The sequence below is a fragment of the Octopus sinensis genome, linkage group LG1, assembly GCF_006345805.1.
Source record: "Octopus sinensis linkage group LG1, ASM634580v1, whole genome shotgun sequence".
NCBI lineage: Eukaryota > Metazoa > Mollusca > Cephalopoda > Octopoda > Octopodidae > Octopus > Octopus sinensis.
The window spans coordinates 123,757,969-123,774,724 of NC_042997.1; the positions used below are offsets into that span (position 1 = coordinate 123,757,969).

The following is a 16,756-nucleotide window of genomic DNA, read 5'->3' on the forward strand; positions in this document are numbered from 1 at the left end:
CTAATTATAACTTCATGAATATTCATATTCCGTATAAAAATATGTAATGTGATGATTAATATATAATGTCTCGTGATATATCATGTCGTGATGACATTTTCAAGCAGCTGCTTATGACATAAGTTACATCTTCGTTCTTAAGTTTACAAACATCTAATTATTCTGGTAATTTAGCAATAGCCACTCTTAGATAATTTACATGATACACACAATTTACGACAAAATTAATAAGGTAAATCGAACATTTAGCTGTCAGCTCCTTTTCCAGCTTTGCAAAATCCTAGAATTTAAATTGAGAACTAATTGTGTGTTTATTTAGCCAAGATAAACTAATATTTTTAGTTATATTACAATCAATGTAATATTTGTGTCATAAAATAATGATGATAAGCTGAAGGCAATTTATCAAATGGTATGATATATGTATGCCAATGTGTGCTTTGTATATATATATATATATTATATATATATATATATATATATATATATATATATATATGTATGTATTTATACCTTTTTGATAGGGCGTTCTGTATATATCTGTAATTTTAAATTCGCATATATATTTTTACCTTCTGAGCTTTTTTATATATGTATACTTTATATGTTTAAGAACTATGGTGATATTTGTACATGATCAAATGTTTGGAAGTATGGTGTTATATATAAAGTCGTTGACTCGAATATGATGTTAGTTCTATGATCAATGTTTCTTTATCTCTGTCTCAATTACATTTGGGCACTACTTTTTTTGCAGTCCTATAAACACTTTTCTTTCCATAAAAAGAGACAAAACTGATTCCTTGCCGTATATATATATATATATATATATATATATATATAAAACTTAGATAAAACTTAGATATGTTTCGACCAGAGATTGGTCCAGGCCATGTCTAACTTAATAGCACCACCTGAAATATATATATATATATATATATATATATATATATTAAAAACGGATAACAAAAATGACCAGAAAGAAACGACGATGCGAGGACGTGGTACATGCAGAGTATTAGCAGACGGTCAGGGAATCAGAGAAAGGTAGCTTTACGTTTTGATCAAATCACATCGTCAGAGAAAAGAAACGTAGGAAAGCAATCACCAACCATATATATATATATCCTTTGATAAACTAGGACTTAAATTAACTCTCACCACTAATACAACGTTTACTTATTTTCTAAACATCGCAAGTAGAACCCAAAGAGAGCTATAGGCTGCTCATTTTCACCATTATGCGTTTGCATAAACAACATTTACTAACATTGGTAGCTGTATCGCTACCATGGAAGATTAATATATTAGCAAACCACGGAAATGTAACGCAGCAAAATAATGGGTGTAGAGTTAAAAATTTATTAAACCAACACCTAAACTACTGTTACCAAATGAAACCAAATCTATGACAGAAACACTATCTGATAAACTAATTTCCCTTGCTTCACAACGAAATCTAATATTCCTCAAAATTTCCTAAATCTTATCCACAACATTTTTCACTCAGTGCGCAAATATAAAATATTCGCAGTCAGAGCATAACTAATATGCCGATGATCTCCGCTGTTATTAGTCGACTCGATTCACTCAGTAAGAGTACCAAACAATTTAGTAACCCAAAGCGTCCACAGATCCATGTATTAACCAGTCATTCTAAATTCATGCGAAGTAAACCGACAAAAATATATATAAAAAAAGAAATGGTTGTGCTCCTCGGTAAATTTGAGCAAATCTGATCACGCTAGATTATTTGGGGGGATTCAAAAACAGGTTCAGGGACCATCTTAAGTTTTTTCACAAATCTTACAACATTCAACCGGCACTTTGCTCGGAACCGGCCAAACTGGCCACCACTACGCGAAGTACCTGCACACTTGGAACTAGTCCGATGCACCACCAGCATAATGAGTAACTTGCCTTGTCACCTGTGTTCAAGGGCATGGTATGCCAGGATCGAACTGTTTACACATCTATCATCTCACAAAATGTAGGCTAAGACCCCTAGTGGACAACATCATCACCGACCTAGATGGACAGCTATAAATAAGCAAACAACTCTCATCCGTTGTACATCTCACTCCTTATTTTCATACTCAAATTACTTCCTCCTTTATCAATATTACTCGGAATAACACCGTTTCATAATATCTGAATAGAAAAGTAATCGTATTTATATCGAATTCTAAGATACATATGAAATTTCTCATTAGCGAAAATAAACCTGAATGTTTTGGTAAAAGTATATCACAGCTTAAAGGAAAGTATATCCTCATAAAACTGATCATTGAAATATTTTCGTGCTAGCTAGTTGAATGTATTTTTGGAAACCATTTGCATAAATCAGATTTCATTATATAGCAATAAATTGACGGGATTTTAGGAGAACGCTAATAGCTTGTCTCTCTTGATAACTTCTCTAACATTAAGATACGTTCACTGACTTCGTGGGTTTTGATATTATGTTTCTAAATTGAAGTTTTGCTGTCAAACCTAATTATTACAGATATCAATAGTCGTGTGGATACTGCCTTATTTGATATCATAAAACCACTTTCTTTTTTGTTAGTTTCTGGCATGGTATATTCGATAGATTATACTGAGGAATGGTAAATGTTTAGATAGGTCATTTCTATTCATATGCAGACATCGGGAGACGTACTATGCAAATCACTACGTCATTAAAATTTATAATGATTACTTTTAGGAACCTAACCTGTTTTTATCTCCGAGAACTACATAGTAATTAGTACGTTCATCACAACTGTTTCATTCTATAAATAACGTGAACAGTACAGTTATTTGGTATATTGCTATATTTTTTACGAAGAATGGCGTTTAAAGGATTATGAACACAGAAAATATGAGAAAATGATGAACGGTAGAACATGTTGATGATAAGAGGAAGAGGACGGGTAGCGAAGGAATGTAATAATAATAATAAGAGGAAGAAGAAGAAGAAGAATTAGTAGTAGTAGTAGTAGTAGTAGTAGTAGTAGTAGTAGTAGTAGTAGTAGTAGTAGTAGTAGCAGCAGCAGCAGCAGCAACAGCAGTAGCAGTAGTAGTAGTAGTAGTAGTAGTAGTAGTAGTAGTAGTAGTAGTAAAAGAAGAAGAAGAAGAAGAAGAAGAAGAAGAAGAAGAAGAAGAAGAAGAAGAAGAAGAAGAAGAAGAAGAAGAAGAAAAAGAAGCATTTCCACATTAGGCAAATGATCTGAAATTTAGTCAGAGCGCTAAACGATTCCATCGACTTCAGTGCTCGACAACTACTTATTAATCCTTTCATGGATCCAGAGAGAAAGGTAAGGCTAAGTCGAACTCAGTGGAATTCGAAACCAGACCTTAATCATGAGCGAAATGCAACTGACAAATTTATCCGGCCCGCTAATCAATTTGCCATCTTGGAACAATAACAATAACAAAAATATATTAATAATAATATTATTAATAATAACAACAACAAGAACAACAAAAATAACAATAATAATAATAATAATAATAATAATAATAACAATAATAATAATAATAATAATAATAATAACAACAATAATAATAATAATAATAATAATAATAATAATAATAATAATAATAATAACAATAATAATAATACTTAAGTCGAAATTAAACGGACGGAATAAGATTGAAGCTATCAACACCTATCAACGCATGGACAGTAAACGAACTAAACAGCTTAGACAGAAAGACAAGGAAGTTGCTAACTAGATATGGGTTACTTCATCCAAAAAGTGACAAAGAGAGACTGTATGTACGAAGAAAAAGAGGGGGAAGAGGACTTACTGGATGCGAACACAGCATTAGAGCAGAAGAAAACAAAATAGCACTGTATGTAAAAGATGCTACAGAATCGCTATTATTAGAAGTAAGAATGTCAGGCTTGTATAGGTTGAATGATTGCGAAGATAACGCTCTATACAGTCAATTGAAAAAGAATGAAACTGAAAATAGGTGGGTAAAGAAAAGAATGCAAGGACAATTTCATAGGGATTTTGAAGATAACACAGACAGATGAAAAACATGTCTGTGGATAACTAAAAATGATTTAAAACCGGAAACGGAGGCTCTAATCTGTGCTGCCCAAGAGCAAGTGTTAAGAACAAACTACATAAGATATAGAATTTTAAAGAAAGATAGTTGTCAGACTGATAGGCAACGACAAATTTCAATATATAGGAGAAATTTCTCGAGAGAAATATGTATGGTGCGCTTTGAAGCTGATGTATAAAATATTTTGTCGAGGTTCACTTTATTGTGTCCCTTTTAGCATAAGAAATAATGCAAACAAGCATTGCGAGTAAGTAATACTGATGGGAGTGAAGGGGAAAATAATATGTTGGAAATTATTTTGTGTTAGTTTGAGCGACAAACGTGCAGCACAATCGTTAGGTTTATTTTGGCAAACAAATCACTTTATATAAGAGGACTGTAAATTTAGTGGACTCACTTTGCATGAGACATGGAGATGCATTGCAGGTTGAGAGTTTGACAGCGGATAGGCCAGACTAATACATCGTATATTTATTGTTGTTGATGCATAAATGTGTATGAGATGGATTGCAGGATAAAGTTCTGATATATTTCTAGCAGTATATCTTACTTAAACATTTCCGACGTGGCTGCACATGAACTATATGAGTATCTGAGTGTTGTAAGCATAGTGTGATAGGAATATTGTCGACCACATAATTATCTGACTCGGATTGAGAATGAAATACGTTAGTTACTAAAGTCAGTAACCATTGATCACGCGTTGTTAACTTAAAATACAGATAATAATAAGTTGATATTTTGTGATAGGGAATAATGTCTGGAAAGAAAACGCTTTAACGAGAATGGAGATAGGTGAGGATACTAACTATTGGAGAGAGTTAATAATAACTAGCGAATAGGATTCCCATACTGCTGTCATGGGGAGGGAGAAGAATGAGACCTAAGGATAGTAATGTGCTTTGAAATTGTCGAGAGTGACGACTTTTGATAATAAAAGAAAAGGTTGCTTACAGGATATTCAATCCTTTTCTGCTGTAATATTAAACCAATTGTGGTAACATCAAAGAATCAATTTACGAACCAAGCGGAAACAAAATTCTCAATAGCCGTTCACACATCAATGGCGTATTATTGTGAAAGGTATGAGGCGTTTCTTTAAATCAAACAACAACCGAATAAAGTAAGGAGAATAAAAGCGAAGAACACAAGTACTAAACGATATAAAAAAAAACATCACATTCCACGTTAAAATACAACACGGTAAAAAAAACAACACCAACCATAACGTAATAGACTAGAGTCGCAACAATAAAAGCACGAAATAGCTGTTTTAAAAGAAAAATGAGGAACCAGATATATCAAACCTAAAAGTGTCTAGTGCGCTTAAGAAACACATCTAATGTTGTCAGTAACAAATTAATGTAGTCGCTAACAAATAGGATCAATAATATTGAATTAAGTTTTAATATATTCATTCAGACAAACGGCAAACACTACGAAATGTGAGGATATCGTAAAGCAGAATCTAAATCTCATGTGAAAATTTCAGATCATATGGCGAATAAATTATGCAGATTTACCGATTGTAATCCGGCTAACGCAAACCACAGGATGTGTTCTTAATAAACCCGAGGATATTTTAGCGATAAGTCAACGAGGAGCGAAATGATGCAATATATGAGGTAATAATAGAAAATAAATTAATAATATCAATCAAATAAAAATTCAACTCCAAAAAAAAGTAACACTTAACATTGGCGATGAACTAAGACACACTACTTATGCAGAATCGTAGATTAATTCAGAAGTTTACAGCTATTAAATGACGGCTAAAAGAAAAGTAATATACTGATGAGATTTCATACTTATTTTTCTAAAGTATCCTGCCACTAGTGAGACCAATGGCATATCACTTCTGAATTGCAAACAAATTTCTATTTGATGTTGAGAGGAGAGTTATATAACTGTAGAATAAATACTCGTTAAAACAAGGTTGTTCGGAGATGGTCCACATGAAAGAATTAGAAGATTGTGCAGTACTAGTGGGTTCATAAGTAAGTAGTTAGATTCCCTATAATCTAAATTTTACTGAATATGGCTAGTAATTTATTACAAATATGTGATATTCTCACTGTAAGTCTGACAGCACTGATATGGCCATGGACGCCGTTGGAAAATATTTTATGCAAAACATGCAAACACCAGCAATTAGTACCATGAAGTACTTAATAGTAGAAGTGCATGGATATCTCAGAATCGTACTTCATTTAATGCATATCTAATAGACTCTGATAATCATAGGAAATATATTTGAATCACAATAGCTAAGAAGGAAGCACTAAAATCCCCCAAAAGTGCAAGGGGTAATTTACAATATCAAGTTGATAAACATGTATTTGAATAATCCTCAAAACCATGAAAGAACTTAATACCAGATGTATACATAATAAAACGAAAAAAGGAAATTAACAAAAATAATATTTTTTTTTTGTGCAACAAAAAGAAATCGCAGTATACCTGGAGTTGAAACAAATGAGTACTCATTCGTTAACACAAAACTATCCTGAAGCAAGGTTCGTAAACATAGCACATAGTAGAGTGCATATGAATAAGCTCGCGTATTGTTAATTTTGAAGAGGCAAACCACATATGCAGAAACTAGATAAATATGAATGGATCGTGAGATATATCTGTACGAAAGATTCTGTTGCTATTTAAGGATAGAGAGCTTATGGATATGAAATCAGAAAACTAGATAGAAAATGTTTCTTTTACTAGCGTTAATATGTTTTATTCGTAGTATAATCGTGATAAGGATAACTCTCACAAAGAGAGGAAATACTACCCATATATATATATATATATATATATATATATATATATATATATATATATATATTTAGTATATACGATATAGATGCATACGCGCGTGTGTGTAAAAGCATATATATATATGCTTTTACACACGCGCACGTATGTATCTATATCTGTATAAACTATTGCCCCAACTGCCACTGCGAAGCTCCTGGAGTAAATCTACGGATAACAACAGGCAACATAAACTGGACTGGTGCTTTACTCATCATCTATTTATACATTCTCTATCATTATTTTCATTATGTATATATATATATTATATTATATTATATTATATCATGATATATTATATTATATTCATTCGGAATGGCTCGAGGAATTGAGTACATTTTGAGCACTGGCAATGATGTAAACAATTGACCGTAGCCCTCAAATTTCAGTACTTTACGCAATATACGTGCTGTTCCAAGTAATGCTGATTTTTGCAATACACCTAGATTATAGGGCATTTCTAAAGTTTCCATATGTTTCTTCAAGTTGGGCGGTATTGAATCCAATGCTCCGATGACGAAAGGGACAAAATTCGTTGCACTGTTGTAATTGCCACACCTTATCGATCTCAATTCTCAGGTCTCTATATTTATTAACCTTTCCTCTTTTTTACATGATAAAATGTTGATCTCCTGCCACTGCCACTTTGGTTATTAAGCACTGTTGTTTCTCCCTCCAAAATGTTACTATGTCCGCCCTTCGGTACTCTAACACCTTGTCTGTCTAGAAGTCAAAATCCCAGAGAAATTTTGCCTTCCCCTTGTCGTCCATTACCTTTTCCGGTGTATGTTGGTACCAATCACCTGTAACGCTATAACCATTCTTTCGGCATAGTAGCCAGTGCAGGTTTTACGCTACCTTGTCGTGTCTCCGCTTGTATTCATTCTGCGCAAGACTTTCATAGGAACTAACAATATGAATCAAGCTTTCGACCCTCTTCTCACACATTCTGTAAAGGTTCGTTGCACTTTTGTGGTATATATCCCTTTTCACTGAGTTAGTATTCAATGCCTGAAACGGGGCAGCAACGATTAGACTTTCAGTCCTCTTTTTTGCTGAACCACCTTAATGTTGCTTCCTCGTCTTTTAAGTTGTTAGTTTCTTGGTGGGACTGGTCATGCAATTCTATGCGGAGTAGAGTTTCTACTCTCTCGTTGGCTATTAGTGGTCGGGATTGATTAGCACTCCCAAGTCTATTTGTGGTAAATCCTTCTGCATTAGAAGGATACTGCAGCAGGTTTTGTTTGCTGTTTACCGAATATACTGTCATGATTCTACTTTCACTGTTGATGCACTCCGTATGCTAATCAGCACACAACCGCCCTTCTACCTCTTCATGTAGAGCCTGTGTACGTTCGCCTTACGATGGAGAGTATTATGATTCAGTGCGACCATGTGATAGAGTATAGGAAGCCAGATATAGTCTTAATTGAGAAAGAAAACAAGCTCTGCTGGATCGTAGATATATCATGTCCCAGCTGACAAGATATGCGATAATGAAGAAAGAAAAGTCGAGAGATATGAGAGGTTAGCTTGGGAGGTTAAGCAGGTGTGGTCGCGGTAAAAGGTGGTAGTAGTACCAAATAACTGTCGGTGCCCTGAGAACAGTGAGTAAAAAATATTGAGAAATATATGGAACAAATAGGGGATGCAATAAGGGTGGAGCTCTTGCAGAAAACAGGACTGCTTGAAACCGCTCAAATACTCCGGAAGGTGCTTGAAAAATAAGAGGTGATACCTTAGTTCATTGGTAGTAAACAGCTTTCACCGTAATACATCTCCAGCGTTAGAAGCTGTACAAAGGTAATAATAATGATAATAATAATAATTATTATTATTATTATTATTAGTGTTGTTGTTGTTGTTGTTGTTGTTGCTGCTGCTTTTGCTGTTGTTGTTGTTGTAATTGTTATATGAAAACTCATTGCTTATTTTGCTGGGCACGATGGAAATTGTCGGCTATCCACAGCCAGCAAACAAAGGTGACAGTGATTATTATTATTGATTGAGAGAGCAGTGCATTATTATTATTATTATTATCATTATTATTATTATTATTATTATTATTATTATTATTATTATTATTATTATTATTTATTGTTATTATTATTATTATAATATCTCACACAGTTCGCTTGTATCTTGAGCTAAGATGGAATTTTCTCCTCAGGTCTCGAAGGTCTTTGTGGAGACTCCTTTCGATGCCATGTGATATTCTGTTTCCTTTCATTCCTTCAGAATTGAGCTGTTGTTCTGACAATTTTGGTTACTAGATATGAATATGATACGCGCATATTTTGTCGTGTTGCACTTTTCTTATATTCATAGCCATGTCAAACAGACAATTTTTCTCGCCCCACAATCTAGAACCCTTTGTCAGCAATTCAAATTGATTGCAACTGTTTCTAAACATCTTACAGTGGAGATAATAACTTTACATTTCTACATTTTATGAAAATTACATTTTAGATCATGATATTCTCCTATATTTCTGAGTTATTTTCCCAACATTTTTGTGTGAAACAAACCAAGTAACAGCCATTAAGCACACACTCTGTTTCTTTATCAAAAACTACAAAATTTGGGCGTGAATTATCATTACTATTATAATTACCATGATCTTTATTGTTTTATTATTATTATAACGTCGTCTCCATCGTCGTCCTCATCAGCAGCAGCAGTGGCGTCATCATTACCACCGCCAGCACCACCATTATCATCACCGTCGTCATCAGCATCATCGTTATCATCATGGTCATCATTATCATCATCATCATCATCATCATCACCATCATCATTATCATTATGGTAATCATTATCGTCGTTATCATCGTCATCATCATCATCAACATCATTGTATGAATGCAGGAAAGGAATGAATAATAAAATAGGAAAATTATTCATGAAAACATAATTCATTGAATGAGCGGATCCTACCGAAAAGTATTCTGAAGAAATTTAAATACAATTATTTTCCATGGAGAATTGCGTTACATTAGAACTAATAAAATTAAAGACGCTAATGAATTAACAAATTCGCTAAAAATTATATTGCCAAGAAACTAATAATAAAAGGAGAATTAACAAATATAAGCTGCATTGGAAATCAGCTATAGATTAAGATGAATAATTCAACACTACCAAACAAACATAACAAGAGAGTTACCTGGTGTTAGTGAGCCGACAATTATAAAATGCCCAGGTAGCCATATAACGATTGAATGTAGATTAATTGTCAGAAATGTTCAGCTAACTTTTTAACAGAAATGGGAAAGAAATTTACTGTCTTATCAAGATTTGAACAATGGCCACACAAATCAGCAAATAAAACTGTCTAAACTGTGTGAAATTATTCTAATGATTGCACAAAACAGTTCCGTTCTAACTTCGAAGACTCCGAGGTATGCCATTGAAAGAGTTATATCAAGTAACTGAAATGTGCTAAGGTAATTCTTTACCAGTGTTTTTAAGTATTCTATGTTCTCCAGTTAAACTGAATCATATGATATATATGATATGGTTAGACAAATAAATTATTAAAAACACGCAGTTTCTTAGAAATGTTTCGCCTAAATCATAGTGAGGGAAACACTACAGGGAAAATAGAAATTCAAATTAACTAGAAAAATTCTTAAGAAATAATGGGCGTATACGCAATTAAATCATCGATTGTCGTCATAAGTGTGAGAGAAAGGTGTTCCTTCAATAGATCTGACGCTGGATGGAGGCTACCTTAGACTGAGGTTCAACAATGTCTGACGAGAGAAGTTTAGTTTCGTAAATGATTGTTCGTGTAGCTATGGTCGCAGATGGAAGATCTAAATGTCTTACTATAGAGGCTAGGAATTATTTAACAAATTTCATTCTATTCTCGCTCCTAGATTTATTTATGGATATATTCCTCTTTCATACCTTCAATCTCTCTCTAGCAATGAGACCACAAAAGTGAATGTCCCGTTAGCGGTCTGTCACAAATGATGTGAGTTGATATGACTTTTCTACCCTGAGATATTCTGGTTTTTCCTTTCTACATTGATTCATAGGCACAACGAAGGCGATTTTATAACAATTAATAGAGGAATACCTGACAGAGTGGTGTGTCAGGTATGCAGACTGCACATGGAAACTATTTCAGTTGGCAATGGTGTTGCGCGAATTTTTAATGCAACTGGAGTCTTTTCACCATAGGATTGTACGAGGGAAAGTCAAAAATTATACGCACGCTTGTTTTTTTCAATGTATTTATCCAACAGCAGACGATAAACAAGTACTTCGTTTTTCTATATGGTCTCCTTCCTTTTCGATGCACTTGCTCCAGCGTTCCACAAGCTTGTGCATACCCTCCAAGAAGAAGGTTTTCGGTTGGTCATGCAACCATTTGTGTACTGCTTTCTTCATATTTTCATCCTTAGGAATTCAACGACCGCGTAAACCATCTTTAAACGGTCACAGGTATAATAATCGGAAGGCACAAGCTCTGGGCTGTAGATAGGGTGTGTGTTCCAGCATCTCAAAACTTAATTGGTTAATAGTTTCTATGATCTGGGATGTCGGGTGTAGGCGCGCATTGTCATGCAACAACAAAATATCCTTCAACAATAGGCGTCGCCATTTAGTACAATTGCTGGCTTCTGTTTGTTGGCCAGAAAAGCACTGTATCTTGCACTGTTAATCGTACACCCCTTTTCCAGAGAAATGGGATCACTACTCTTGTTTCTTCTTTGATGCACATTCCTAGTGAAGCAGCCTTTCGTACACTGTAAAGCCAGAAAGAAAACAGGCGCGATCAGGCTCAAACTTCGATCACGTGACAACAATTGTACCAACTATAATCACGCATGCGCAGAAGGCAGTGGGGCAATAATAAAGCTATGTGATAACGAAAATCCGGATAATTTTTGAGTTCGTATATGCATCGAGATATTTCAGCCACAAATTGAGAGTATCTTCAGGGCAAACTAGATTTTAGACTCGAGCTGCTTAATGGGTCATCTATGTCTGGTTCAAGTTTCACACGAATTGCAGGAATGTGAAAACTGGGGCTGTTTGGTGAACGAGAAAATTAACGAGGATGAAGTAGTTATTTAGAAACACCGATTACTTGAGCTTTCAAAACTGCCAAGACGGCAGTTGCAGATTTACCCGAACATGAGCATCCGGAACACAGACATATATATATAGTAAACTATGGTTGCAGAACAAACAAATATAAGGTCATCCACGTAACATATAACATCTCGAATATTTAATCACATAATACATTTTCTTACACATAGAATATAGATGCATAAAATCACAGAAGATGAAAGATAATTCATTAATACAGGCATATAAGAGAAATGTGTGAGTACAGTCTATCGCGATTAAAAATTAATACTTTAGCGACTAAAAAAATATATTTTAACGTTATAACATCTAGAATAATAAATATATAAAAACATAAAGAAATATATAAATATATAAGAAAATATAAAAATACATATATATAGGAAACATATAAATATATATCATATAATGTAAGATAAAAGTTCATCGTTTAGAATATTTTTCGTTTAAAAGTTACTTTTTAAATATATATATATATATATATATATATATATATATATCTAATGTAGGATAAAATTTTTCGAAGAAAAAAATGTTATCAATGGCCAGCATATTAAAAAAACCTTTAAAGGTTAAATTTATAAACAACTTATAAGTAAGGGCAAACGAAAAGATTTCTAATGCCAAATATGCCGAAAATTGGACATATTGTCCATAACCATATAATTTATCACAATAAGCACGTTACTCGAAAAAGGTCGATAGAAATATCTAAAAAATTTCGTTATTACCATATCGGACCGATTTCAGGGTTAGTTCATAGGAACCTTCCCTTCGTCAGTGATAAATGCGGCAAAGAGATAAATGAAATACTTACTCATACCCATGGAAGAAGCAAACACTAAGTCATGAGCACAATTAAGTACTCCAAATATATCCAAAATAGAAATTCTCCAGCCCATTCGAGACACGTGCGATTCGAACTGAAACTCTCACAGCGTGAGAGAGTCCGGAAGTGAACACTATTAAATTTACATCAACTTATACGTTGTTTATATATATATATTTAGAATTACTACAATATAGTTTCATGTAGCAGTGCCTTAGGGGTGAGATACTGTAGAAAAAATTATCGTGCATCATAGATGCAAATTCTTCTCTTCAGGTGACGTTTCAAACTGTACCTCGTTTATATTTGTAGTTTCACTTATTTTGATAACGATACATTTTAGTCAGTGCAACATGCTCTCCCTCTCTATAAAAAGAATGCGATATAATGAAAGAATCCTTCTCATATAAGCATTACATAAAGTATTCAACTATAAAAGTATAAGACATCAAAAACAGAATAAAAGGATATGAGAACTCAGAAGGCGCAATCTTTCACGAAGGAAGCAGCAACGTCCTCTCAACGACTAGCTGGAGAAAAGTTTTAAAATGAGAATATTTTAAATAAAATGAACTGCTCTCACAAGCGAGAATACAAAAAATAAACCCGTTCGCTCTCAAAAATTAAGTTAAAACAGTGAAAATAATCCAGAAACCTTGTCTGGTACCGGATTTATCCAAAATCTAATCAGTTCGTGCCAATACGAGGTCAAACATCCTTGAAAGTTTCATCCGAATCTAGCCAGCGTTTCTTGAGATATCTTGTCTACGGAAAAGCAAACAGACAAACAAACAAACACGACTGAAACAATACATCTAAGGCGGTGGTAATAAAATTTAATACTCCGACAATAGGAGAGTTAAAATTATTAAAAAAAAATATCTCTGCGATCATTACAGTACAAATAAAAATCATCGGACATTTATATTGACGTTTACATTTCATCATAACAAATATGTTAGGGAGATGTACTCGCATAGCAAGTGATTTGATCTGAGATCGTGTGCTGACACGAAAACAATTGCAGCGTGGAAGGTGTTTGTAAGCCATTTAAGAAACACACAAAAGCCGTTCGATTCACTTCAACATTTAAGTTTAATTTGTCAAAATATTTTCGTTGCTAAAATCCGCGACCTGTTCACTGACAAAAATCCGTGCTGCATCTGTTATCTGATATGTTAGCATATCCACATATATGCACACACATACACACGCATAAATTCATACTTACTGTTAACTATATACACCCACACGAATATATATATATATATATTATATCAAATTAGAGACAAAACCACTATTATGCAAATCAAACAAAGAAAGACTTAAGCCAATACAGAAAATAATTTATATAAATTAAAATTTAACAGATGAATAACCACTACGATCGTTTCGTGTCAGCACATCTTAGACATTCTTCAGGTGGTTTCAAAACCTTCTTAGCGAGTTTTAAATTATGAACTCTGTAAAATTTTACTATAAAATTGGATTCAATCTTAAATCTGATTTTCCTTGTAAATTTGGATTTATTCCCTAATATTTATTATTATATATATATATATATTTATAAAACGTACTTTGTGGATGTTTCATGCGCTCATACACACGCATCTCTCTCTCACTTATTCACTCTTTCTCTCCCCCCTCTCTCTCTCTGTATATATATATATATATATATAATTAAAATCAGAATCGGATCTATTTTTAGCGCAAGAGCGTCCACATACTGGATTACCTCTTATATTTGTGTTATATATATATATATATATATATATATATATATACCTATATATATAGAAAGTGCGTAAGATATTTGAGGATTCATGTTTATAAAAAGGAAACAAATATGTAATAACAGATAATAACTTTATTATCAGAAATTCTATGAAGGTAAAAGTATACCTTCTTTTCTATAATGTTATTCGATAAATTCACCTTCAGCTTTAATAACTGCTTCTATGCTAGGTCGAAATCATCTACATGTTCGAATCAATTTGTTCCGATTCACTTTGGACATTACTCTGAATATGGTGGCTTTCAAAGTATCTTTGGTGTTATGGGCATATTCACTGACCTCTCTCTTAACAATGCTCTGCAATTAATAGTCCAGTGGACAGAGATCTAGAGAATCAGGAAGACAAATTTTAGGGGCTGTGTTCATGAAAATTTTCAACCATCCATTCCTGCATTACTTGAGACTTGTGTGATGGTGCAGAGTCTTATTGAAACAAATAGGGCCTTCTATTGTGTATACTGTCTATCCAGGGCTTAACAACTGTTTTCCCTACCTCAATGTATGTAGCAGAATTAACTCTAAGGCCTTGTGGAAAGAGGTAACGCGTTATCACATATCCTTCATTGCTGACAACGCCTAAAACCATAACAGTTGCAGAAAATTTTCTATGCATAACTCTTCGAACTTCAGAAGGGCCTGCACATAACCATCTATCATTTCTTCTGTTAAAGTTTTGATCTTAGTTGAAGTTTTTCTTGTCTGAGAAAAAACAAAACATATCTTATACTGGATTTTACTATCTCATATAACTATTTAAAAGAGCTTTTTCAATCTGATATAGAGATTTTCTTTTACTTTTTCTAACATAAATTGGTCTTTCCTCATCTCATAAGTCTTCTATCTTATGTTTTCGTGGAAAGCATTTCTGATTGTTCCTTCTGAGACATATTGACTTTTTTCAATTGACCTCATTAGTTTTCTGGCATTGTAATCAAGGGTCTGTTGAACCTGCTGGATAAATACAGGTGCTCTGATGATTTCAAAAGATTTACGTCCACAAATATCCTACGCACCCTGTGAATATACATATATAGGTACAAACATATATATATATATATATATATATATATATATATATATATATATATATATATATATATGATTTAACTGTTGCTTTTGGAGACATTACGAAAATTTATATATATATAGAGAGAGTCTCTCGAATTTTCGTAATGTCTCCAAAAGCAACTGTTATACATATATATATATATATATATATATATAATATATATATATATATTGTGAAATAGAAAGATGAATAATCTTGTTGCAGATTAATCAAAAGTTTAACCGATACCTTGGTAGCAAAAATCACAGCAGAAGACAGCACGGTTAGAGGTACAACCATATGGTGTTGCAACCGTGCGTTGGTGCGGATAATTGAATTTTAATATTATTAGTGAATTGAAGAAATGGAGTTGAACGAAGATTGAACAGAAATCGTTTTATTGCATTCTGCGTTCGCCAACCGACTGGCCCGGACGCGACGGCGTGCAGCCGCCGGGCTCGCGCGGGCCGAGCCGACCGGGTCACCGCCGCCGCTCCGCAACCGACGCCGCAACCACGCCGCGACCGCCCCCGCGAGGGGGACGGCAGCCGGAAGCGGCCGCAGCGCCGGACGCGACGGAGAGCGGTGGCAACGGCAAGCCCGGGCCGCGCGCGGAGCTACCGACGACGGCTTCGGCGCCGCTGCGCTACCGGAAAAGCACTAATCGACGATTAGCGCGTCGATTAGTGCTTTTCCGGTAGCGCGGCGGCGCCGAAGCCGCCGTCGGTAGCTCCGCGCGCGGCCCGGGCTTGCCGTTGCCGCCGCTCTCCTTCGCGTCCGGCGCTGCGGCCGCGTCCGGCGCTGCAGCCACGTCCGGCTGCCGTCCCCCTCGCGGGGGCGGTCGCGGCGTGGTTGCGAGTTGGTTGCGGCGTCGGTTGCGGAGCGGTGGCGGTGACCCGGTCGGCTCGGCCCGCGCGAGCCCGGCGGCGGCACGCCGTCGCGTCCGGGCCAGTCGGTTGGCGAACGCAGAATGCAATAAAACGATTTCTGTTCAATCTTCGTTCAACTCCATTTCTTCAATTCACTAATAATATATACTCACTAATAATATATATATATACATATATGAACCGGATCCTCGAAACACACACCATCATTAAAAGTA

The 16,756-nt window shown here is 34.7% G+C and overlaps 1 long non-coding RNA gene across 1 annotated transcript in view; it reads left to right on the plus strand.

The window, feature by feature from the left end:
* Positions 1-16,481, plus strand: part of LOC118766385 — a 34,490-nt gene extending 18,009 nt beyond the window's left edge. The window contains exons 2-3 of the long non-coding RNA XR_005002320.1: positions 999-1,004; positions 16,339-16,481. This is a non-coding gene — a long non-coding RNA (uncharacterized LOC118766385). The remainder of the gene's footprint in view (positions 1-998; positions 1,005-16,338) is intronic.
* Positions 16,482-16,756: the final 275 nt, after the last annotated feature.